Here is a 24964-nt window from a genome sequence, read left to right as displayed (position 1 = left end):
CAGGGAACCCTGATTGCTCTTTGAGCTGACGAGGGAGGGGGACTTGATTGGGGGAGGGGGAGGGAAATGGGAGGCAGTGGTGGGGAGGAGGCAGAAATCTTTAATAAATAAATTAATTACTTAAAAAAATAAAAAATAAAGAAGGGCAAAAAAAAAAACTAATCATGCAATATCCAAATCTGAAAGGCACCTACGGAATGAATAGAATACCTGCATGTTTTTCTTTGCAATGAACAAACACAAACCATCTTTTTACTTGAATTAATGCATAAAAGTTAACCTTCCATAGGTAGTTAAAATAGATACTATGAAACAAGTTTTATTAGATGAACACAATGTACCGATTGTATTACCTGCACTGAAACATCTCTTTACTAAAACAAACCTAGGACGGAAAGTCATTTGATCCCTTTTAGGCAAGGAGAGCCTGAGGCTTAAGTCATACTATCAGTGCTCTAATCGTTTTATAATATGATTGGTGATTTAATAACAGGCGTTTTCAGAAGGCCCTGTACTCAACACTCATATCTACTAAAAAGAACAACATATTGACAAGGGAAAATCCTAGACTTATTTCTACTATACATAGTTCAATGTTTTAAAGCATTTATACTTTGTTATATTACTTCTTTATAATACAATTATATAATATATGGGATGTAATATTTAAAATATTATACTTTAAAATGTCATTTCTATTATTCCTTAGTTGTTATCTTTATCAAAGACTCTCTATTATATGAAAAGATGAGATTTTGATCATTGAGTGGAGGCATGTTCATAGGTAATTAGAAATGGACCCATCTGCTTCATCCAGCTCTCATATTTTGCCTATTGGCTTTATTATTCCGTCTACTCTCTGTTCCTCATTACCACATAAAATACCAATTTCTTCAGAAACCAAAGTCACAGTCTTTTTATATTTTCACACAAAGTGTCAGTATAAATTTGGAAAGCCGAAGCAAAATAATACTTGGCATAAGACCCCAATACAACAATGATGTGTTGGAAAATTTTAAGTAACTTCTAAAATGTAATTTTAAACTATTAACTCAAATAAATCTTTGAAAATACTAATATTATTTTCAGCTAACTGAACTCTGGGATTAACTTACTAGGAAGTAGTTATACTCATACACAGCTTCTTATAACTGATAAATATGAACCTGTCTGCAATTTTGACAAAAATGGCAAAGAATTAAATGGAAATTATTAATAACCATAAAATTACACATGCGGAGATTCATAACAATAGAAACTCTTGATCCATGTGTATTAATCCCTAAATACTGAATAACTTACATGAATGAAGATTAAATATAATTTTTGCAGGATGTTGAACATAGGCAACTACTTGCCTACATTTATGATATAGAATTCAGCCTTAGGCATAGCATTGCTGCTTGTGTCTTAGAACCAATAAAATGGGGTTAAGAGAAAGTGATCATTGCATTGCCTCTTACTAACCCTTGACATCAGTGGAAGAACATGGATTTTGTCAATGAAGTTTACATTTTTTATTACCTTGTTCCTCATGCAGGTAATTAAACATAACAGGTCTAGTCTTGAGAGTTTTGTCTCATTTTTAGCCTTTATATTAAAACTCACAGGCAGAAAGGGGAGCAGAGAAAAATGTAAAGCTCAATAAAAATTAATAAAATATAAATAAAACTCACCAGCATATTATCAAATTTATTGAAGCTTTAAATTTTTAGTTAAAATTTACAAAATAAAAATGAAGTAAAAGGAGACACCTGATTCTAAAATGTTCATTAAATTTCTCCTTTATGACACTTTCTAGGTTTGTTCTGTTGGTTCAAAGACCAAAAAAGAATTATTGAGATTTAGGTTTCAACAAAAGAAGGCGTCATTAGCAAGACAGGCAGACAAGGCAGTCAGATTTTGTGCCCATTTCAAGGAAGAAGGTTTTATTTTAAGGGTAGAGGTGGTCTGTTGAGAAATGGTATTTCTCTGGGTAACTCTGGCTGTCCTGGAACTCTCTCTATACACCATGCTGACCTAAAACTCATAGAGATCTGCCTGCTTCTGCGGGCTGAGTGCTGGTATTAATGGTGTGCACCAAGACTGCCTGGCATAGTAGTTCTTGCTTTGAATTTCTGTTTCTTAAATGTGGAAGAAAACTTGTGTTCATTGCATGAAGAGTCCTTGTGAAAGAGCTTGTCTCTAGTTTGTTCTGCCTCTAACTTGTACTCTTCATCCTACTACCTTTGGGAAATTGATTTGAACAGATGTTTTTGGTTTCATATTTAATTTACAATTTTTTTGCATAATTCCCTAGTGTTTAATATAGTTTTCATATTATCACTCTTTGATTTTTAAGTCTAAGAAAAATGATCCAGAGGACATTAATGACAGTACTTACTTCATTGAAAGTTTACTGAAATGCTGAAAAAGATCATAAAATACGAAGCAGTGACCCCTCAGTAGTTATAGCTTCAAAATGGAGGGGTTTTTATTTAAAAAAATGAGAGATCATATTAACCTTATATTTCGGTGTATCCTCTATTTAGCATTGCAAAAAATTATTTGATTACTAATACCTAATTATGATATAGTGAATGCTAATCGACATATAAGGTTTTATGGACATATGGAGAGACTAAAATTAATTTTTAGCATGAGTGAACTATCTCTAATGATAAAAACTATTTTCAAGATAAATTTATTTTATTATTAGAACACAGTCTTATCATAGAACCATGCTTAAAATACGCAGATAATCCTTATATATAGTGCTAAAATGTATTTTTAAAATTTTTAAACTACAAAATGGCAGTTTGATGAGGTGGGAGATATTTTAATTCATTTGGTTTAATGTTTGCACAATGTTATACATAGATCAAAACCACACAATGTGTCCCACGAACTATTTGTCAATTAAAATAGGTATGTAAGTATCAAAACATTCTCAAAATATTTACAAATACTTACACATTGTCTCACAATCATTAACTAAAATATGTATACTTAAGGCATAGTATGTTTTATTTGGGGGCTTGTTTTGGTTTGTTTAGCTTGTTTTTTGTTCCTTGCCTTTCATTTTGAAGCCTTTATTATTTTCCTATTTCTCTCTTAGCAGATACTATTTAATACTGTAAGGTTCCTTATCATTTTTTACTTTATATACCCAGTTACAATGGTATTCCTAGAACAGCATATTCCTATCTCAAGCCCCAGGCCTGAATAGACCTTCATCCAAATGTATTTTCTCCATAAAATAGCGTGTTTCATTCCTTCAGCTGAGAGAGATCTTTATTCTAATATGAACATTGGCCTTCTTTCTTAGCTTATTCTGAAGCAATACTTTCTTTCTGCTAAGGTTTTCATAGCATGTATTTTATCTGATATCAAATATTCATTTGGTTATTATTTATATCCTTCCCTGAAATATATGTTCCTCAAGAAATGGATTGAGTGATTACATACTTGCTATTGACAATGAAACTTGCACACAGATGTGCATGTAATGGCTGAATGATAACAAAATAAAATGCTCACTAAAGTTTATGCAAAGCCTTAATATCACTGAGCATATATGAATAGTCTAAGCATATAGTCTTACCATGTTGAGAAAAGCTTATGAGTTTCCAAATAGTACTGAACAATTATATTTCTGTGCGTATGAAAAAGATGAATATAAATTTAAATACTTGACATGGATTTTGAAGCCCTACAAAGGCAGACTATTTAACAATGATGTAATAGTTTACAGACATTCTTTCAAGACAAGAAGGAACAAAGAAGGGAACAAGAGTCACTACCGTACTTCAAACACAGAACTGGGAAAATCCAGTAACTACACAATGAAGGACATTAAAACCACGAGGATAAGAGCTGACAAATGGTGAAGAAAGGGACCTTAAAGTGAGGGACAATTGGAATTTGGGAGACAATTACACTTGTGTGTGCGCACCCAGGCGCACACACATATACACACACATACACACAAACACAAGCACTTAGCATTCTCACAAAGAAAAATGCCATGTTCATGTGATTCATGCATTTGAAACAAGTACTTAAAATTTTCCTAATGGAATTTGAAGTAAATAAAGATTTTACAGTAGAAGTTAGTTGTTCTTGTTGTTTTGAATTCTATTATCAAGGAAGCAGGTAAATGTGCGCGTGTGCATCCATGAGTATGGGACAGTATGAAAAAGCAAGAGTGGGGGATAACACTAGTAAATATGCTATTATCGAATCACAATGGTTTGACAAGTCTGACAAGAAAAGTTTTCCAAGGCCCAAGGTATAACAGAACACTTAAAACTCCTCCCACCTTACCAGTCTCCAATTTCTAGAAGTGGTCCTCATCCGCAAGCATACTTTAAACATACACAGTACACCACGGGAATAGAAATTCAGAAGCATAAGTGATAGGTCAAAGTGATTTATATCAGATATCAGTGAGCTATTTCACATCCCTTTACTTCCATCAGCTCAGTAACTCAAAAATTGTTGCTTGGATGAACTGGAAAATGGAAGGTGTTGGACTTTAGTGATCAACGTTTAGCTGAGTATGGTTCTATATATGGAGACACGAGGATGTTAAAAAGAAATTCAGAATGTCTGTATTATTGCTAAAATTATTATGCATAATGCATCCTAAGACTAACAAAACTTCCATTTCCCATTCTTATCTAAAATTCTGTACTTTCACATAAACTAGCAATATACCATTTTTCACTACAGATAATCAATCCTCTAGAACCTTTTAACTATTTTCCTACATTAAATGTTTATAATAAATAAGATTTTTTTCCTAATTAAATTAGAGTATAAAAATTATTCAGAAAATAATATATGTTAATAAATGTTCAGCTCCAGAAATGCTTCAATTAAAAACTGGATTATATTTCTGTTTTTTTTACAATATTAAGTAGGACCAGTCATTTTGTAACATGGTCATGACATATTTTGTTTTGCTTTATTTATTCCCAACCTAAATATCACATGAATTCAACATACATATTTTAGAAAATTATTTCATTCTTTAGAAGCCCAAGGTTTTTAAGTGTTCTCTTCTGGCAAGTGAAAATGAGATAGATCATATTAAGAAAAAGTGAAGTTTATAAATCACCAAGCTTAATAGTAGAATTACTACATAAATTGAAAATAAAATGTAACTGCTACATATACAATTTATCTAAATCAACAGCAACTGTTTTTTATTCAACTGATTCTAATAATGCTAAGAAAAGAGAGTATTGATTAATTTGCCTGATTACTAAAATATACAATTGGAATTGGAAATGTGGTACTCCTGTGTGGAAGCTATAGTTTGGGTAAACACTGATGGATGTATATTCACATCTTTTGCTCTATAAGGAATGGCTTTGCAATGCAAATCTGTTCAAATCAACACTATCACAAAATTATAGAAATAAATTAGATGCTATTCTCACATTTAAAACTTGTCTTACTAAATAGACTTTTTCATGTTGCTACCATGCTTCCAACACAGAATTGGGAAAGCCTAGTAACTATACAATGAAGGACATTACAAGAACAAGTATGAGAGCTGATAAATGGTGATAAAGGGACTTTAAAGTGAGTGATAATTGGTATTTGAAAGACAAGTTCAAATGTGTTATGCTCACATTTACAAAATGGTTTACCAAACAGGCTTTTTCAATATCCTTTATATGTTATCAGAACTATAAATTATGAAAATCCTACAAGAGAAACAACACAATCATTTTTTTTGTATTCTATAAGAACAAGTAAAAAGACTCATTTATAATCTTAGCCAAACATGGCTTTTGGAGATAATGTGAATAATATACAAATATTCTAAAACTTCTGCTTCTATCTACATTGTCTCAGGCTGATTTCATCACAAAATTGCTAATTCTCCTTTGAAAATGAGAGAAAATATTTTTAGAGTATAGGTTGAGACACATGTATGAACTCAAAATGAAACAAAGTGGCAGTTAATTTTCCTTCTATATTTATAACCCATTTCTTAGCATAAGCATACTTGGCAGTATTGAAGATGGTGATCAAATAATCCGATAATTAAGGAATATGCACATCCATAATCACTACCTCTTGGAAATTTCATTTTAAAATTATGTTTTTAATATAAAAGAAAATCATGATGGTGTTTCCTTGCTGTTCTACTGAATTATATTGCAATTATAGAATATAATTTTATTCTAAAAGATTATTTAAGCACTTTAGAAAATCAGAAAAACAACATATTTTATGAAGTCAATTAGATGCAATGCTAAATTGAAAGACTATTTTCTTGACGAATAGGCATTTAAGATATGATAATAAGGAAAGAACATATAGGATATCAATTTCTTTACAACTGCAGGGTAATATTTAGAATTTGGTGCTACTTAACCCTATTTTATACAGTTATATCTAATTTGACTTGTGTGAAGTTTTGTGTTCTATACTTAGCACTTCAAAATAAGTAAATACATCATTGTCTTAAAGTGAAAGAAAATAATTGAAATGAATATAAAACAATTTCCTATGCTTGTTTATATTCTCAAGGTTGGGATTTAAGGAGTACAAGTCTCAGGTAGTCACAGAAAAGGAATGAAATCAATAAGGATTTCAATAATATGTAGCATTTGTGATATTTAGAGATAGATCTTTCCAAACAAACAACAGACACAAAGAAACACCATATATAAGGTAAAAGCACTCCTGTTGATATTTTTTTTTTAGATTTAAGCTTTTTATTCACAAGATAAACCCTAGATCATTATATACTGCTCATAGTGGTAACAAGAAATAAATTAGCCATACTTTTTAAACTGCTGTTCAGTCTCAAAGTGACCTTTGTTCTCACAAAATTTTCATTTCATTCCATAGAGTGTTCTATTGGTCATTTCTTTTATGTTGGGAGTTAGTGAAGTCTTGAGTGAAGGTGTATTATTTGTCCATGTCCATGTCAAATACCTATACCTTGACCTCATGAGAGTTGCACATCCTCCTACCAATGAGGCTAAGAATGATGGCAAATCTACCTCTGCTCTGGGTGTAAATGTTGACACTGTGTAGAAAATGTCGACCATATCTGTCTCCTCTTGAATGTTTATGTCCAGAAGATTGCTTCCCTACAGAGCCAGATCCTCCCAACATTAGCTAAACCAGTATCCTTGTTTGCCTGTATATAATACCCCTCTCTCCTTGTTTATCTGTATGTAATAATCCTTCCTCCTTGATTAGGCTGTATGCAACATTTCCTGTTCAGATGGATAGAATTAACATGCTGAGATCCCAGAGTGCTGCAACTTCTTCAGGCAAGAGCCAAGATCATGTGATCACAGCTTTTCTAGACATGTGTCTGTTTTTTCTTTGCTCCTTCGTAGCCACTCACTAGTCAGGGGTTCCAGTCTCTGAGCCATGCAATTGTATGGCACATTTAGATGTTTCGATTTAAAGAAAATAATGCAAGGAAGAATAGCACCCAGTATGGTATAACATCTGATGACATTGTGGCCTCAATAACCATACATAATCTATAGCAGTACACTCTATCTGGAGAAATTTTCATTGGTTGAATCAGGTCACTGTGAAACTTACTTGGAATTAATTGGGAAGGTGGAATCAACAGCAATTAAATTTTACAACATGCTATATTAAAATAAATCAAAGAAAGCCATTAATTGGGAATCTATGGCAGCAATAGACCCAAAATATTCACAGTACTTTGAGCAGTAGTGGATAAATTGTAACTGACATGAGCCTTTAATTAATGCACAGAATCCTATCTTCACTGATGCTTCTTTCTTCCAGAATAAAAACAAAGTACCGAAGGAGAGGTGCAATGTTTCTTTGCATAGATGGTGAATTTTGTTTCCTAAAGAATATTTTCTTTAATCTCTTATTCATCTATTTATCATTGATAGTATTCGCTTTCTAAAGTAATTTTAGGGAGGAACTTCCCTAACTAATGAGATAGACCTTCCAGCTACAATAGGACATGATATTTGGAATCAAGGTGCATAAATCAGTGTTAAGAAAGAGCACAGTGCTCAATGAGTCTAACTGAATATGAAATAAATATTTTTATTAAAGCAACCTTAACAGACATCTAGCCAATTTTCCTTGGATAGTTTCTGACCACTTCTATGTATACTCAAAAACCAAGAAGAATAAGTATGGGGAACATATTCCATATAGTGTACTGGAGTTTGTTATTTATGACATGTAGTGCTATTCTATTAGGGCAAAACTGATATTTCGCCTCAAAAAGTATTTAAAGGAAGGATATAAATCAGAAAAGCTCCATTACTCTCTCCATTGGCTTCTTCTCATTCTCTCTGTACTATGGCTGTCAAAACTCTCAACATTTTGCCCAAGTGTGATTTTCAATTAAGAGAGGCAATGTCATAGTCCTTGCCCCCTCTCAAGCCACAGAAACGTCTCTTGCTTGCTAAGTAAGCTCTTGACTTTAGAATCTGTAGCTTTGTTCTTTTGAAAGATGTTTTCTGTATTCTAAGCCTCTTAACAGTGTACTTATCTTTTGAGGTTTAGTTTTAATGGTGTCCCCTGGCACAGTTCTCTTTAACTGTACCTTCGTTAGCATCTCTGTACTTACATTCCTTTATAATTGGATTTTATTTTTATAAACAAATAATTTATTTCTTTGCCCATGTCTCTCTTTCTGGTCTGGTAAATACTTCCTAAAGGTATTATTTATACCTCAATCTCCCTTAATACATATTTTAAAACACTCCATCTGCCAATATGAAAAAGAATTATTTCCAGTGGACTTTGAAACCTATGTATAATGAGTGGTCATTGCTCACACATATCCATAATCAAGTATTATTTATGTATATTTAATACATGTGTTTTGTAAGAAAGGAAACTTAGAGACAAAGAAAATGAAGCAGAGGCACAAATAAACATCACCTCTTTCTATTAAAAAATGAGTGCATCAGTGTACATTTTTCGCTTTGGAAGTGATTTCTACTTAAAGAACTCGTGATAAATATTTGCTAAAGCTACAATTAGCTGACTGGTTGCTCATATTCTTTCGTATCCCTAAGGTCTCATATAGGACAATGCTGATGTTATGGAAATGGCCTATGGAAAGTTGAACTTTTGGCAAAGATGTATTTTGCTCTTTGTTCATTCCAGTCTCTCTGTAAATTAAGAGAAACCATGTTTTGTTTGCACTGAGAAATAAAAAGTTAAAACGGGGAGGAACAAAGAATAAGAACAGTCCAAAATGCAAAGAAAGTGACACAGAGATACAATGAAAGTGAAAAAATTTGTTTCCAAAAATGAATCATCTTTTACAAAAACATTTGAAGAGAAATCTAGAGGAAGGCTGTGGTTTGTTCAAATCCAATATGACAGTCTCAAGAGAAATTCAAAGAGCCAGGTGATGATGGTGCACACCTTTAATCCCAGCACTCGGGAGGCAGAGGCAGGCGGATCTCTGTGAGTTCGAGACCAGCCTGGTCTACAGAGCGAGTTCCAGGACAGGCTCCAAAGCCACAGAGAAACCCTGTCTCGAAAAAAAAAAAAATGGAGTAATTCAAAGAAGGTGCTCATTTTTGAGAGAGGAGGAGGAGGTAATGAAGTTGTGTGAGGTGAAAGGGAGAATTATAAACAATTATACTGTGTATTTTTTAAGTAAAACATTGCTCATTAGAGAAAAATCTCTGCCACTAATCAGAGTCAATATTGCCATCTAGAAAATGAGAAGTTGGGACTATATGGACTAAAAATTTCCTACTAATTATCTAAATCTAAGGAATCTACATTTGGATGTTTTTACAAGATCTTTTTATCATTTGGATTTAAATTGTTTGATATCACCTGACATCATAAGAGACTATCAAAAGGCTGAAGTTTTAGTAACTGGTAATGACAGCAAGACTACTGGAAATAAGCACATATGAAGAAATAAATACTACACAAAGGAATATGAGCTAAACCATCAGATGTTATTATTAACAGGAATAGATACTAAACAGAAATTAAATATGTCATAATATACAGCAGGAAACAATTATTATAAATTGGAGTATTATAGAACTGCTTTTAAAAATAAGGCGGCCCACACTGTGCTTTTAATACCAAGAGATGTGAAACTGAAGAGGGTAAAATTGCAGTGTAAGTGAAATAAAAAAATAATTCGAAAGTGTCCAGCATGTATAGAGACAAATCGGGAATAGGCCAGTGCTAAGGGATAACCCATGGAAAGGGTAAGAGAAGATTGGATGCTCAAACTGGTATTGGGATATTTAATAAAAATGATATGTTAATCTTCAAAGCATAAAATTAGTTTTTCAATCAATAGTCAAAGGAATACAAAATTAGGAGAATATAGTCTCTTGATTATGTTATATACTACTTCTATTCATTATGCATAGGGGTGCTGTCAACGGAGGAGGAAATCACGGGTTAGAATTTTTCTTTAATTCATGCAATCTTTCTCAGAAAAACTTGACCTCTGCACAGAAAAGCCACATCCATTAGAACTATTGATTATTTTCATGGTTATATAATTTGAGGGTCAATTACACTCATGAGCTAATTTCTTTTCATTGGGCTCATGGATGACCCTAGAAAGTTTAAATGGTGACAGAACACTATAAATGAGAGCTATAAAGTTCCTTCAAGAAATTAAAATGCTTCAGTGAGCATAGCAATCTATGCGCTGTCGGGTGGTTACTCTGTACTTCTCAGTGATTACACTTCAGCAGGCAAACTATAAAAACTAGTGAATGAGTATGCAACCTTTTGATCTTGTGGAAAGGCATTGTCATCTACCACTACTGTCTAATTTTGGGGAACTTCTGTCTTCAGCCTGCTGCCACTGACTTAATAATAACCACAATTAATCCCCATCTGAACCACAATAGAGCAAGGCATGAGTTGTGCCAAGGGTTCCAGGTTGTTACTAAACTTAGTCTTAGTTTTCATCTTGAGATATATGTTGCCACCTAATTAGCCGGAAAGCAAGACCACCTTTCTAGAACATGCAGTAAGCAATGGCAAATTTAACTGGAATCTAGTTCCATTGAACGATATGGTCTTACAAATTCCACAGTGTCCAGAGTGAAAACCGCTTTAATGAAATTGTGAGAAAGCAGTGCTCGGGTCAGCTGTTTCTGTGGGTTTCCCCATAATGGTCTTGGCCCCTTTGCTCATAATACTGCTCCTCCTTCTCGATGACTGGCTCCAGATGTTTGCCATAGTGGCTTACTGTGGGTCTCTGCATCTGCTTTCATCAGTTGCTGGATGAAGGTTCTATGATAACAATTAAGGTAGTCTAACAGGGTCCACGGATACAAGTCTGATCCACCATGACTAAAGTTCAGAGAGTTAGAGCTCTCTCAAAGATTTTGACAAGTGTGGTTACAAACAAGAGATCCTGACCTAGGGTGTGCTTAATTAGTATTTTGAGTATAGAGGTGCATCTACTCCACCTTGACCAAAGGTCAGGGATTTCAGGTCTACACCTTCTCCTTCAAGGAGATAAGCAGGAGGTTCCAGCTAGTGACTGCCTTCAGGATAGTGGTATATTCCATATATCATGTTAATGAAGTTTGATGCTTCCCCCATTTCCCTTTTGGAGTGGAGTATATACACAGATGAGAAATAACTGCTGGAGATTTCAGTATTCACTGAATTTCCCTCCTGGTGCTGTCCTGTGTTTCTGTCTTTTATTTCTCTCATATTTCTGCTCCTTTTGATTAATAATTTTAATCCTCATGCTCCTGCCCTGGAACATATGAACCCCATCGAGGCTGAACCTTGACAGCAGTCATCAATCTGATTACAGGGGAAGAGCAGCTAAGGTACCCTCTCCACTATTGCTTAGATTCTTAGCTGGGGTCATCGTTGTGGATTCCTGGGAATTCCCCTGGTGGCTGGATTCTGGCTAACCCCATATGGCTTCCCTCAATCAAGATACCTCTTTCCTTGATCTCCCTCTCTGTCCTTCATCCAACTAGACCTTCCTAATCCCTAGTGTCCTCCCCCCCTTTCCTCTTCTCCCCTCTCCACTCCCCTACTGACAGCTAGAGAAACAGCATAGGACTGAACTAGATCCTCTGAATGTGGGGGACAGTTGTGTGGCTTGGGCAGTTTGTGGGACCACTGGCAGTGGAACCAGTATTTATCCATAGTGCATGAACTGGCTCTTTGGAGTGGATTCTATGGACAGATGCCTTGCTCAGCTTAGATATAGGGAAGAGAGCCTTCCTTGGTCCTGCCTCAAGTGATGTGACACTTTGTTGACTTCCCATGGGAGGCCTTACCCTCTCTGAGGAGTGATGGGGGTGGCCTAGGAAGAAGGTGGGAGGAGCCAGAGGGCAGGAGAAAGCGGGAACTGGGATGGGTGTGTAAAATAAGATTGTTTTAAAAATAAAAAAAAGAATGGAAAAAAGAAAATGTGGGGAATGAGAAAAGACAAGAATATAATAAATACAACATCTACTGTATCATTGAAACCTAGTCTTGCCATTTAGAATTTACTTTCAAATACTAAATTTGTAGTAGAAATGGATTTTGAGTAAAATTGAAACATTATTGGATAGTGATGAAGAGACAGGTTCAAATCCTGACTGTAGCATGCATGTACTGAACAATCTCAGGGAAATTTCCGAGTTTAACTTTTTGGTTTCAGGTTCTTCGTGTGTAAAATAGGGATGCTAAAATCTAGCTGAACACCAGATTGACACAGAAGCCCTCAATAAGAATTTATTGTTATTTTCTTGAAGAAATATCAAACATTATTTGTTCTACTGGGGTAGTGGTGGTAGCGGTGGTTGTGGTAGGAGAGAGAGACGGGGTGGGGGTTGGAGAACTCTTATGCAGCCAGGCTGATCTTCAAATGACTATTCTCCTGTTCTTGCCTCATGAGTGCTTAGATTACATGTGAGTACCACTATCACCAAATCCAAGTCTGCTTTTCTCTAATCTTCTCTCAAACTTCTGAAGCTTATGAAGCACTATAACTATAGCTAGGGAAGACTAAAGATAGATAGATAATACTCTTGACCTCCTTAGTTATATTCAGGTACCACAATCTGGATAGTTAATCTCTAAAAGGAGAGAATAGAAGGTAGGCTATTACTTGTTTACTTCCTCCTCTGAAAGTATTTGCTATTTTGATGCTTAGTAATTTTACTGTCTCCTATTCATCATTCAATATATACAAAGGGCTCTTATCACTCAATTTAACTGAGATGAAGTATCTCAGTACGATGACAAAAAGCTACTAAGCAGGTCAATTAGTTCTAAAAATAGTGTGAAACAGCTATTAAAATGCTCTTCACAAAGTTATGTTACTATATCCTTTCACAAAACCTGAAGATGCCTTCAGGATAATATTCAGGTTCATAAGGATAAGATTTGTATTAAGCTTTGGAAACAAAACTCTTAAGCAACTTACTAGTCTATAAATTGAGTATATTATGGTCTAGACTTAAAATACTTCCACTTTGAACATATTGCCAAGAGTTTGTCCTAGGCAGAAAAAGAAAATGAAAACATTGCTTATGACTTAAGTAGTGCATAGTAACCTGAAGATATGACTTTATCACTAAAATTTCTCTATCACACATTCTCATTTCTAAAACGTCTAGACCCAATAAGTAGAAACCCCATGATTCCATGAAATAAAGTATTTATCCTCTTGTTATCCATGTTTATTCACAAATTTCACAAAATATATCGTGGAAATTCTTCTAATATGATGGTTGATCCTGTAAAACAATATTGAAATTATATTCCTGAATTACACTTTTAAATTGTGCAACATCAGACATAGCATAAAATAAGAATTATTATGAAAATTCATAAATAATTTGAGTTAATTATACTACAAAACTCAATGCTAATATTAAAAGTTTTGAGTTAACTTGATCAATAAAGGTATAATCTGACATAATCATTCATTTATAGGAGAAATGTTTAATTTTATTAGAATAATAACAATTTATTACATGATACAAAGAATCACAGTATCTATAGATTATGAATTCCACAATGTTAGAATATCTATTTTACTCACACATTAAGTATTGATTAAATTGTGATTTTTAGGTAAATTACATATGAATTTATTAGATATAAACTATAAAAAAGAATTTCATATATATGCATATATATATATATATATATGGAATCATTTTCCCTTGTCTACCTTGTTATTTGGGTGCTATTCAGAATTTCAAAATGCACAATCACCAGAAACTTTGCAAGCCATCATCAGAATACTTTGAATTTTCTTAAGCAGTTCAGTATTATTGAATCATTAATTCTGGCAATAAAAGCATATATATTAATTCAGAACCTGTCAAACATTAACCTAGTGAATGGCTTAAGAGTGAGCTATAATGCCCTGCTCTCTCAAGACATTTTCCTTTGAGTATGTGACAGGAATATTCTTATACTGAATCATCATTAAAACACATTTCTCTAGATTGTCTATAATAATTATATGCTTGTGTGTCCCACCACCTCTCTGTCTCCATCTCTGTCTTTGTCTCTGTGTCTCTCCCTCTCTGTGTATGTGTGTGTGTGTGTTCATGAACATGTATGTGAATTTATGGTAAGATAAAGAAGCAAATAGAATATACATTATGTTACTAACAATTTCTTAATCAAATTCTTTTTCACCTCATACTTCATTCATTCTTAACATGTTGCTTAGGCATTCATTTCCTTCCTGCTAAAAAGGGGAAAGCTTGTGCTTTTTATTTGCTTCTTGTATATAATTAAAAATTTACATTCACACTACCATGCTATTGATGCTTCTGTCGATCCTTTAACCATCTGGTCTAGTCTTTAAAATGCATGAAGTTCACTGATATCAACCCTTGCTGATAATCAGAGGACCTTCAATTAAGCACCTACAAGGCAACCACTGATAAACAGGGGAAAAAGATGAAACAAATTTGACAAAGAATTCTTTCATAATCTATTTCTCAAAAGCAATTAGAATCCCTTCTTTTGGACTTAGAATGAATGAATTTTCATTAAAATTTAAATTTCAAATGATTTCAAGGATATCAAACTTGAGAAGTTCAGCTGATTGTCTACATAATAAATCACACCACAGGAACATATCAAGAAGACTAATGTGAGTTCTCTGCCATCCTAAGTTTTCTTTCTCCTTGTCAGCGCTATGTGAATGTACATAATTGCTTTTGCTTTCTTGAAGGAGCTTTAACCAAACCCACTGTTATAACACTATATTTCCGCTCTTCAAAAATAAATTACAGTTCAAAACCTGGATAATACCAGTCTTAGTACACACACACACACACATGCACACATGTACACACACACCATTGTTGTAATAATTGCATGTGATGTGAATTTTCTAAATTAAACATTACATTTTTGATAATTTGATAATTATGATACACATTATGATAATTTGATTAAGTGAAGACATAAAGTCAAGTTGGACATTTTGTTACTAATACATCTCATATATGAAATTAATGCTTAAATTGATAACACAATTAATTACATGAGAGAAGACAAAATAATGTATTATGAACATATTTATTTGCAAAGTTGACCTCCAAACTGCAGGTTCAGTATCTTTGGATTAAATAAACTGTAGATTAAAAAGATTTGTGGGCTTTATGTCTATGCACTCTTTGAAATATGGCCTTTTGCAACCATATTGCATGACGATGAATTAATTCTATTTTGTTACATTGAACTAGGATGCCTACCCTCACCTGATCTTTTATTTTTCCAACAGGGAACTAGAAAGTTCAGCTGCAACACATTTTAATTCCTGTACTCGTGAGCAAGGTCTTCTTGACACGTTTTGGCTATTTAGCACACCACTGAGTTACTTATGTACATGAGCACACAGTCACACAAAGCAATGATAAATATTCCTATGGAATAGATAATTTTGCTCATAATGTAGTATTAGGATTACTTCTGACAGCATAAACTAATCTTGGCATATTTTACATCTGAAATATAACAGTAAATAACTATTAGCCTACTCTGTATCATGAGTTTCAGGTCAGACAGAGCTTTGTGAAGCCATGGTTGAACCCCCACCCCCCAAAAAATAAAATTACAGGACAACAGGCCTTAAAAAGTCCAAAGTAGATGTGAAAATGAAATTTCTAGTTGTATATAAATTATCTATGGCAGAATTTGGGGAATGTGTATTTTAAATTAAGTGCCTTACATGTAAAAAGAGATTCATATTTCATATGTAATAGAATGATTTTCTTAGGGCTCACTACTTACAATTTTCTGTATTATTATTCTTTCATTGGCAATAATGAACCAACTGGTTATATCAAATAAAAAGTACTCCCATTGTGATCAAAAAGAAAACAATTCCCAACATGACCTCTTATTCATATTTTAATATTTTGGACCTGGTATTCTTCACATATATTTTGGTATCAGATCAAACAGCTCAAGCCTTAATGAAATAACACCTTAAGAGAATTTCAAAACATAATTTAATTAAAATTGATGTTAGGTGAAATTTCATATTTATTAAGAAAATAAACTCTCTAAATAATATTTGTGATTGCCCACCATAATATAAAAGGGAAGTAGATGACTGAGAACTGGGGGCATACAGTCTTGCTTTTCTAAATACCACATTGGGATATATTAGCTTCAAAACCAAAGACTATTTGTGATTCCTATTCTTTAGAGAATAATTCATCACTTCACTCCTTCATAGATTAACTACAGGAAAATCCTTATCCTGAAATAATTAGGGCACCTATCTGAAATTTTGGAAACCTGGAGGATGTTATATTTAGTCATGAATTATACTCAAGTAACTAAAAACTTTTCTGTTCATTTATTTCAGTTTGGAGAGGTGGCACAATAAAATTACAGTTTAAAAATATTATTGATCATTTTCTTTCCGAACAAATTGTTTTTTATGCATGACATGATGCATACTAGACATCAGCTTTACTAAGTTCAACAAATAATCTAGCATAATAGATGTGTGGGACAATATTACTTTCTAGAGGTTGTAGAGTAGGTTCTACAATTATTCAGCAAAATTTTATATATGTTGTTTTTGTGTTCAATACTTTTGCAAAGCATACATTGATCTTTTTATGACTCTAATACTAGAAGAAATTTTAATTAATCATTTTAGCTATGATGATAGATTGATGACTACACACAATTTCACTTATTTAATTTTATCTCACCAAATTATCTTTCAAATCCTACACACCATCTGTGAATATACAGTTGATTTGTCAGGGTAGATTCTGTCTGAGTTCAAGGAAGCTTTGGAATTTTTACTCCAATTTCAACTAATTACTATTCCTCTGAAATTGGCATGTAATGAGAAAAGTTTGATAAACAAAAACACATTAGGTACCTGCATTCCATAAATTAAAGCATCATAAAATATCAGCACATTAGTCACCTTAAATTGACTTAGAGGACCATATGTCAAGATGGGGAAAATACGGTTGCATTTATTCTACATAGATGATATGTATCTATAATATAGTAAATGAGAGAGCAGGTATGTACACAGGTTCAGAACAAAATATAAAAATGGAAATTTGATCCAATGTCAATCATACAACAGTAAACCTAGAACATTTGGTACGATTTGAAATGGATGAAAATAATGTTTCACTAAACTACTAATAATTGTCTATGGAAATTATATAGCTAGGAATGAAGAGACTCTTTCCTGCAAAACTATTAACTTGGGTGTTATAGCCTGAAATGTGTATATTCTCCCCAATGCTCAAGTATAAAGACTTGGTCTGCAGCTTTGTGCTATTTGAAATTAGTGAGATTTTCAGAACTGAAGCCAAGTATGCCAAACCTCCAACTCACTTGTTCGGGATACTTTGTCAAAGTAGCAGAAATTTGACTTGCATATAAGTACCACATAATTCAAAAAGGTTATCCGAGGGCTATGAAGCGCCATCAACACTTTATTTAACCTTTTTGTCATCAAGAATTTCTAAATTAAAAAGATTGTGAATATATAAAAAGTATTTTACAACCATTTGACACACTAAAATCATTGTAAAAATGAAAATTCTAAATCACATCCAATGCTTCTAACCCATGCTACATTGTACTCCATAGAGTGCACCAATGTAGCAAATAAATGAGCAAAGTTGAAATGATAACTATCACTTGCAGCATGCTTCCTAAGAACATGACTTACAAGTAGGAAGCAGGGAGACTTAACCTTGAGGACCTACTGAGATCCTATATGTAAAAACTATATATAATGCCCAATGCTTTTCTTTTGTTGACCTCATTTTATCTTCAATAATAAATATGAAAAGGACAATTTAAGGTTAAAGCTGTAATTGCAAATTCATTAATGCTTTCACTAAAACTATTTTTCCATTCTTTTGAATTTATTGAAACTACTTCAACATCATAGAATGATCTAAGATCTCTGGGAGTTATTTGTACAGATTAGATTGCCACAAGCTTGCACAGCATATACACGGGTCTATTTACCTGCGTTATAAGTATCAGTGTATGTATCTGCCTTGTTGGGTTCAAAATGATTTCAGATGAGTTGAACCATTTCCATCTGTTTGACTGTTACAAACTACTCTGCATCATGGGGAATTGAGAAGCAAAATATATAGCATGATATATAATATTCAAGCTTCTTGACCCTCTAGTCTAAATACATGCTTTTCTTATTACTTAAATTCAGTTTGTTAAGAGGTTTCAAATTTTTTTTAGAAAATATACCCTTTCATTTGATCATTTGAAATTGCTTCCATGTAATATTTGTAATGGATGCATAAAAACTGTAGAAATGGCATCACATGGTGTTTTCACACATACTGTATAACATTGGTGAAAATCAGCTAATGATTAAATCTTTCTGTTTCAGTCCTTTCTTTTTTTAAAAAAATACCTTCTGTTCAAAGGCATCTTCACGATCACATGATGGGTGTCTTATGAATCACGGCAGGCAATCAAGTTGAAACTCACTTCCTGGCACATATATTTAACGAAGCCCTATGTCCACACCACTTGAGACTCTGGAGACAGAGCCCAGAGCCCTCACTCTCTTGTTCCTACAAGAAGCAGCCCTGGGCAGAATAACTTTCACCTCTTCTTAATATCTGCCCACCTTAGGGGATAGAATGAAGGGTTAAGGTCCATAAAGCCTCGTGCACGATGACAGGAAAGTCATTAAGCTTCTAGAGGATCCTAGGAAGATCACCATATCAATGCCCACTAGTATTTACCACTTTGAGACTACAGGGTGAACTGTCCGCCCTTCGGGTGTAATCTTCTTCTATACCAAAAGTTCCATTTTTCATCATATAAAACCCCCAAGGCTCATGAACCATAGCACAGAATTTCCACTTCTGTGGATATACTGTGGCCCTTCATTAAAATGAGGTTTGTTTCTAATAAGAAATACTTTTTAAATAGATGAGATTATGTTTTAGTCTTTTGATTTCAAACCTAGAAAGACCCAACTTTGTTTCAAACTTTCTTGATCAATAATGGTTTTGATTGTTTTAAAAATACAGATTCAAGTATCTCTGTAATGTTTAGGTATTTTTATATGTTAGTACTTTAAATATAGTTTAGTCACTTTATGATAAACTAGGATGTCGTTATTAATAATCATGAATACATTAAAAATCAAAATAGGAAACAAAGGGAGGTTAGACAGGTGCAAAAATAAATCATCTTTGCAACACAGAACTCATTGCTCAGTATAAGTTTTGATACATACAAGAAGAAATATAAGAGAGCACAAAGAAATTATGGTACTGATGGGCTTGGTGCTAAAAGCATTGGTAATAATAATAATAAACTAGTGTAAAAAATGAATAAAATATCAAAACAGATTTTGATAGTTTCTCATTATATTCCATACCCTATTAACTTTATACTATAAATTAAAGATAAATCAACTATTAAAATTTTTCTATAGCATGGAAGAATAATTGCTTGTTGCTTTACCTTTTCCTTTAATACCCACTTCTATTGTTGTAGAATTCTATCATTTTATAAATTCTATCATTTATAAAAGCTACTGAATGTTCTCTTTTAACGATAAAAGTTTGGGAATTTACCAAGAACAAGCCAATAAATGAATAAACTTGTTGCAGCTAACTTTGAAGGTAATAACAGAAATTATTATACAGCCATTGTGAAAAATGCATTCATATGCAAAATTGTATTCATCACTTCATTTAGTATTTTTGAAAAAAATTGGAGATGAATTATGTTTATTGAACTAAGTAGTTAAAGCAACCTTTTTAGCCCCTTTTATCACTATTCCTGACTCTGAACACATTCCTTCTTGCCTTAACTGGCAACTTGCCATGGGTTTTCAGTCCCCCAGTGAAAGTTGCTTAGGGAAGAACATTAATTTTTGAATTCACTAGGGTGTCATTTGGCAAATTACTGTGTATGAGCAATAAATCAAAGTTTGAAGATACATTAAGGAATCTCTATGTTTATTCTTTTGCTTTCTAATAAATTAGAAACTTATTACATTTCACAAGTGCATGCGTGTTTTCATATTATTAATACTGTGGCTATAAAATGATAGATAAAGCATTGCGTTACAATCTCCTCTTTCTGAATGCTTACAGAATCATATATGGTATGCATCTGTACTTAAAACAGTGACACATGTCTTTGGATTGCATATGAAACTGAACAATAATCCCATTTGCAAAGGGGAAAATGATTTTAGTGCTCTTACTTTATGATCTATTAAGTTTTCAAATAACAATAACGTTTTGGGGATAGGAAAATGGCTCAAAAGTTAAGAGGACTTTGTTGTCTTTCAGAGGGTCTGGGTTTGATTTCCAGCACCCTCATTATGACTTATAGCTGTGTGCAAATACAGTTCCTGTGTATCTGACACTGTTTTTTTTCTCTTATTGGTTCCAAGAATGCATGGGGAGCACACGCAGAGCTGTAGGCAAAACTGTCATATACACATAAAAATAAGTCTTTTAAAGATATGAAACAGTGACAAGAGTGCCTTCTCCACTTGTCTTGTTTTTATGTCAGCATGATATCCTATGGTCATTCAGGGAAAAGGATTATTACCTGAGAAAATGCCTTCAGAGGATTTTCTTGTAGGCAAGTCTGTAAAACATTTCTTTTTAAATGATGATTAATATTGGAGGGCCTAGTTCACTCTGGGTGATACCACTGCTGGACATGTGGCTTAGGATAACATAACCAAAGAGGCTGAGCACACCATGAGGTACACGACAGTAACTAACACTCCTCCTGTAATCTCTGCATCTGTTACGGCTTCCAGGTTTCTGTCCTGTCTTCCCTAGATGATCAGCAAGCTATAAAATGAATTAACTCTTCATTCCTCACGTATTTCTTTTGGCCATGGTATTTCACCACTGTCAAAGACACATTAACTAAAATATCACACAAGTAATGAAAAGCAGATATTTATACACCATTTTGAAAACTAAATGTCAATGAACTACAGCCAATAAGGAAACCCTTCTTTGCTACTTTGCACAAAGGCCAATAATAAATTTTTGTGACTTAAAATGTTATAAATGAGCACGATAAAGGCTTCAAATTTCATTTCCTATAAAAAGCTTGATTGGAACAAAACTGGGCTTAATCACATATTTATTTTCTAGGTATACTTTTATTCTACAAAAGCACAGCTGAGTAGCTGAAATAGAGACCAAACAGCATTAAATGTTTGCAATGTGGCCATTTATACATAGGTTTTCTGAACCCTGTTTTAGGATAGAACACATACAAAGAAGTAAGATTGAATAAGATTGAATAGAGTAATCAAATTCAGATTGATTTCTAGGTCAATTATGAAGGTGAAATGGGGGTGTTACTAAAAGAAGAGAAGAGAGCTGTTTTAAAAACATGGAAAACTGGATCCTGGAATTATTATTGGCATCCTTATGCTATCCTGAAATCAAGGAAAGAAGATATGCTTGCTTTAAGGGAAATTGTGAATAGACTGGAGAGGAAGAAAGCAATGTAGGGGGGGGTGAATAGAAGTAAGAGATATCAGAGAGTCAATACTGGAAATGCACTTAAAGTTAATGCCATTTCATCATACCTTTTATTTATTTCAAACTCTACACATCAATAGAATTTAGAAGTGATGAAAAGTTTTGCTGCACTTTGAGTATAAAATGCCCTTTTCCCCAGGCTCATGGTTTCGAACACTTGATCCATAGCTGATGGTGCTCTTTGAGAGGATGAGGTACCTTTAGGAGTGGAGTCTTGGTAAAGGAAATGAATGACTTGGGCAAGCCTTGAGGTTTTATAGCTCAGGTCCTCTTCCTGTTCACACTCTGCATTTTGAGTGCAGAATCAACCTGATCTACTAGTATCCTGATACAATACTTTGCCTTTCACCTTGTTTTCCCTACCATGAGGCACAGCATCACATTGGAAGTATTAACCAAAATAAATACTTAGTCTTTAAAACTCTTTTATCAAAGAATTTTATCACAGTACAGAAGGGGGACTTAAATACACTTTGTCATTCTGAAAGAAAAAAAGCAAGGACAGGGCTACCTATAAAACTGTAGATGAAGTATTAAAATAATTCATCACTATTCACAATTCTTAATTGATGATACCATCCAAACCCATAAGGCAATTTGTTAAGGTTGTAAAAATATAATGCAACAGAAACTCTCACAATTTAAATCTATTGAAATGTACATATTTTCATGTTTTCACAATAACCACATCTATGAGCAAATCATACCTAAAGGCCATTGGCAGGTAAATAAACTAGGCAAATATTTATTAATTTGGCAAGTCTTCTTGTTTTGGGAGTAATTAAAACCATCCGAAAATTAACTATGATGATCTTTCTTGTGATAATGGTGGTTATCTTATGAGTTTTCATAACAGTCTATTAGACCCATATGCCCCAAACTATGATAACATCCAATCTTTTGGGATTCTAGTTTTAATTTCTTAATAATCCTTGGGGATTAAATTGTCCTAGCCTGGCAGATTCCATTCAATGAATACTTATTTCAAACTCACAATTTTTAAGCTATTGTACACTGTACTGTAGAACACAAAGGAATGTGAAGTCATAGTTCTCTAGGGTATCATAACATAGGTAGGAAGCCAGTCAGGTTTGCAAGTAACTGCACTATAACTCAGAAGGAGATAATGCATTAAAAGAGGAAGCCAGAAACAAAATATCTTCTCTGGTGAGAAATGCAGAAGACTTTATGCAATATTAGACTCTAGACATAAAAGTAACCTGATAACATCCTTAATAAGAGTCCTAGCAAAGAGTATTCTTGGAAGACATTATATATTACAGAGACACGACAGTGAAAAGTAGTGTCTACTTCCCTGTCAGGTTCATAAACCATGGCAGGGTCTCAGCTACCAGAATTATTAACAAGCTCCCAAGACGATTCTGATTCATGAGTTCTGCAAACTGTACTTTAAGAATTTTCCTAGGATATTTGTAAAAGGAGACACAGAGAGAGAATGAATATGGAAGAGCAGAAAAATGTGAAAGCTATAGATTTTCTGTTCATTGAAGCAAGACTGTGTGTAAAGAGGAGGTAGAGAAGAAATCAATGTAACACTCAGTGTAGTCAGTGAGTAACTTCTGACTATATATATCTATATATATGATATTGTTAATCCTATTTATATATTTAACAATATTTTATATGTAATAAATATGTATTTATAAATTTAATTTATATATTTTTTATATATAAATATATATAATTAAAACTATTTATATAAAGTTCAAAATTTGACAAAACTCATCTTATTGTTAGAAATCAAAATAGTCCTTAGCTATATGGGCATCGTTGACAGGCAAATGGGGCTTTATGGGATATAATTAAGGTTCTATTTTTAATTGAAATAATGGAAATTAATTTGTATTATTTTATGTGCTTCTCAGTAATGTATATCACACTTCAATAAAACCTTAAAATTATACTACATAGGAAAAATAACCAAAATTTCTAAAATACTCTTAATAACTTCACAGCAAGATAATATCTTTCAATCCCCTAATAATTATATGGAATTAAAAAAAACAAAGCATAGAAGAAATGTTCAATACTATGCTAAAGATAATTTGAGTAGGAGAAAATAACTTAGATTTTGAAACAAAATTTTATTAAAAAAACGCTTTTATGTACATAAGTGCTTGGTGTCATGTATATCTATGTACAACACACATGCATTGTTTTCTCATGGGCCAGAAAAGAACACTGAATGCCCTAAAACTGAATTAACAGATGGTTATAAATAGCTATGTCAGTTCTGTGAACCAAGCTCAGGTCCTCTAGTACTATGACACTGAACATTAATATCTACCTCCAACCCTAATGTAGCCTCTGAAGTTAAAGTTATACCTCGTTATCCATTTAAAATCTATACTAAACTTGCTCAAAATTTCCAAATTAGAATGCCCAGATGAAAATTCTTGCTATATTTTTAAACATTTTCTTAAATATTTGCTATATTAATAAAAAACATATGACAGGTACCATTAAATTCCTTCTTTCTTATACCAATTTTATTGACAACAAGTTGAAATTCATTATCAATGTCTCTCCACTATAGGCACTGCATGCAAGATATCATGGACTCTACATTAATAATATAATCCCTGATCTTTTAGTCCTCACCTGTAAGCTACATGCTAAGCACCTGACTTCAGAATCAAATGAAAAGCAAAACTATTTACCATGACTAAGAAGTTTTTATCTTAGTGAGGTGCTGCCTACTTCTCTAACCCACCAGCTGTCCACGCTTTATATATACTGCCTCTTTCAATGAATATGCTCACTTGCCATTACTCTGAATACTCTGAATTGGTGGTGTTTTTTATTTTATAGTGCTGTTTTCATTATTACTCTAGAAAATCAAAATATATGCCTTTGATATTAGGATCATTAGCAGATGGAGTAAATAAATAACAGTGGATAGAGAAATATAACTTCCCAGAGCACCATTG

At 33.2% G+C, this 24964-nt stretch overlaps 1 protein-coding gene and 1 pseudogene across 1 annotated transcript in view; one reads left to right on the top strand and one right to left on the bottom strand.

Moving 5' to 3' along the window:
* Positions 1-24964, bottom strand: part of Dmd (dystrophin) — a 1456297-nt gene that overhangs the window by 947750 nt on the left and 483583 nt on the right. The window lies entirely within an intron of this gene.
* LOC113455534 lies at positions 19658-19733 on the top strand (annotated as a pseudogene).

The sequence above is a fragment of the Microtus ochrogaster genome, unplaced genomic scaffold, assembly GCF_000317375.1.
Source record: "Microtus ochrogaster isolate Prairie Vole_2 unplaced genomic scaffold, MicOch1.0 UNK58, whole genome shotgun sequence".
Lineage (NCBI taxonomy): Eukaryota > Metazoa > Chordata > Mammalia > Rodentia > Cricetidae > Microtus > Microtus ochrogaster.
The sequence above is the reverse complement of the archived record's forward strand: the minus strand, read 5'-3'. Positions and strand labels throughout refer to the sequence as shown.